The sequence below is a fragment of the Xyrauchen texanus genome, chromosome 4 (genome assembly GCF_025860055.1).
Source record: "Xyrauchen texanus isolate HMW12.3.18 chromosome 4, RBS_HiC_50CHRs, whole genome shotgun sequence".
NCBI lineage: Eukaryota > Metazoa > Chordata > Actinopteri > Cypriniformes > Catostomidae > Xyrauchen > Xyrauchen texanus.
In genome coordinates, this window is record NC_068279.1 from 41,750,824 (window position 1) to 41,754,403 (window position 3,580).

Sequence of the window (3,580 nt, forward strand, 5' to 3'; positions counted from 1 at the left end):
TACACTAATAATTATTAATTTGAAACAATAATTATATGTAATAGATATAATGAGATCATGACACCCATTCATTTGTCAAGTCCTTGCCTGGAATGCATCAAATAAAAGAATGATAATAAAATACCCAAAAAGGAAAACAAAAATTCAGAAATTTAATATTCAAGTGCTGACTATTGGTAACCAGAACTGCAGAGCATCATAAAACAACAAGCATTCATCATGTGCAGCTGTGATAAGATTCCTGGGACACCCTCTGATCTCCAGGGTCAGGCGTTGTTCAGTTCAAAGGGCAGCTCTCCTCTTTAAATGCCATTCTTCTCATTATTTCCACTCAAGATATATTGACATAGTAGGCAAATGGATATTTATTATTAAACCATCAGTGGTGTTTATAAAAATATCAGACAAGTTTAGGAACTAATTTTATGGCACATAACTGTGTCTGTCTTTCTTGGAGCAAAACAGTTTCTTGTCCCAATAAAATGTAAATCCATAAAGACAATGAACAACAGCAACTCCCAATTTAGCATGAACTGAAGACAATCTTTGGATTCAGTCAAACTATTGTTTGACTGAATAGCTGTCAGTTTGTCAGCAATGTTGCAATCATTTCAAAGCTAATGTGGCCCGAATACAATTTATCTGTGCCATTAAACATAATGCATTGTCAAACCACAGCAAAATACACTCCAAACTATTGTTTAAAAGCTTTTATGCACCCTTATATAAGATTACATCTACAACTGTCCAATCGGGAGTCAGCTATGCCTTTGTCAAAAGTACACAACTTTTGGTTGGCTTGCATACTGACTTTAAAATGGTAAATGGTGACTAAAAGTTTACAGTGGTCAAGAAACACAGGATAAATAATCAAAAATAGACTTGAATAATAATGTTAAATTTATATTTTAAGGTAATAAATAAAGGCTTTATTTACACAGCAGCAAGAATCCTTTAATCTAAACCCCATAACCCACATGAAGCCCTGAGAACCTACCGGCATGACTGGCAACAATGCTGAGATTTCAAATCTTAGTGCTACTCTCTCTAAAGGGTGCTTCAGTTTTCATATTACTAGATATCTTGACACATAATTATAATCCATTTAAAAGGCTGAATACTGTAGAAGTGGCAGAGAAATGCATTACAAATGCATTAAATTCTTTGTCTTATTGTCCGTAACTTCATTTGTTAAAGTCTTGGGTTACGGAAAACACGCATTATGGCTTGGGCAGAACAGGACTGATCCAATGGAGCCAACTTTGGGTCTCAGGTGGAATTGTGCTGCTGATACACTAGGATACCACTATCATCCCATTGAACATGCTGCACTAACAATAAGAATGGCCTATCAAGTGCTAGCAACTCAATACGATCCCTTGGGCTTCATTGTGCCATTCACCACACGAGCAAAAGTGCTCATTCAACAGCTATGGTCAAGAAAAAGAGATTGGGATGACCCAAACTTGCCGCCAGATCTTCGTGCTGCCTGGAACACATGGGAAAATGAGTTAAAGCATCTCAGTGCCATAACAATTTCTCGCTGTTACTCATCAGTTCCTACTGATGTACAACGGAAGTATGACCTTCATGTGTTTTGCGATGCATCCGAAAGGGCGTATGGGGCAGTGGCTTACTTAGTAGAGTACACGAAAATGTAATTCATACTTGCTTTGTGATGGCTAGACCGCGAGTCGCTCCCAAGAGGCAACATTCCATGCCTCGCTTGGAACTATGTGTAGCATTAGCGGGAGCACAGCTTGCCAATCTTTTGAAAGATGAGATTACTCTCACTATCCAGCAGACAATTCTGTGGACAGATTCTACAACTGTGCTGGAGTGGCTTCAATCTGACTCTTGTAGATTCAAAGTCTTCGTCGGAACACGAGTCTCAGAAATACAGGAGTTGACAGAACCCAGTGCTTGGAAATCCAGCAGATGATATCACAAGAGGTAAACTACTCTTAAGCTTTACTGGTCCCTGATCGATTCAGGGACCACCATTTCTAAAACTGAGATCTGAGCACTGGCCAAAGAGACCTGAACACACAAAGCCAGATGAGTTACCTGATCTGAAGAGTCTCACTATCTGTTGCCTAACCACTTTGGAACTAGATCAAACCCTTCCGGATGCCACTCAGTTCAGTACATGGAAAGAGTTACTGGAGGCAACTCGACAAGCATGCCAAAAGTCGACATATGATTTGACAAACACCCAGCCCATCGATCATCGTGAAGCAGAATTGGTCCTACTAAGAGAATGTCAAGTTCAGAGCTTTCCTGAGGAAATAGCGGCTCTTAAAAAACACTAAACTATACCGAACCACAGTCGACTAACGTGACTTGCTCCAGAGTGGGATCCAGTACGGAGATTAGAAAGCCCAAATTTGGACCAAATTCACCGAATAGTGCTTGATCCGCAGCATCCAGCAACGAAGCTTCTCATCAAAGACTTTGACGAATGCTTGTTGTACCCAGGTACAGAATGAGTGTATGCAGAAATACGGAGACAATATTGGATCTTGCGGGGTCGCCAAGCTGTTAAACACCACCAGCTTAACTGTTTATCCTGTCAGCGATGGAGAGCTCAGCCCAAGGTACCACAAATGGCAGATTTGCCACCAGAGTGGCTTCTATGTCCACCATTCTATTCTACTGGAGTGGACTATTTCGGCCCGTATCATGTCAAAATAGGCAGAAGTATTGAGAAACGTCGAGGTGTTATTTTCAAATGCCTCACCACAAGAGCTGTACACATAGAGCTTCTCAACTCCATGGATGTGGACGCTTTCCTGCTTGCTCTTCGATTCATAGCCAGACGTGGCAGACCAAAGGAGATTAGGTCAGATCGTGGCACAAACTTTCATGGTGCAGATCGAGAACTGCGTGAAACCTTTGCAGCTATGGAATTCAAATTAAAAGAGCAGTTAGCTGATTACCAGATCCTCTTCAAGTTCAATCCACCTAATGCTCTTCATTTTGGTGGTGTCTGGGAGCGAGAGGTCCGCTCCATTAAAGCTGCTCTCCAGGTGGCAGTTGGAAGTCAGTCAGTCTCTGAAGATGTCCTAACTACAGTCTTAGTAGAGGTAGAGGGCATTTTGAATTCAAAACCCCTTGGATACGCCTCAGCAGACATTGCAGATCAGGATGCCATTACACCAAACCTGCTTCTCATGGAGCGGCGGGATGCATCGCTTCCTCAGGTGGCATATGCCTCAGGAGAAATGGGGTGGCGCAGATGGCGCCATTGTCAAAATCTTGTGGACCAGTTTTGGATTCGATTTACAAGGAACTACTTACCCATACGCCAGAAGTGGCATAAAACATCGGACACTCTGGCAGTAGGCTCAGTAGTCTTGATAATTGATCCACAACTTCCCAGAGCTCATTGGCCATAGTATTGGTAAAGTCTGTGGTCAGTAAGGATGGATGTGTTAGAACAGCATATGTTCTTGTCAGGGACAAAATTTACACCAGGCCAGTTGCCAGACTCATTCTATTGCCAGCCTTTGAGGACGAAACCAAAGATTTATCTTAATTTGCTGCTCAAATGTGGGGTCGGCTGTTGTGTATTCTTTGT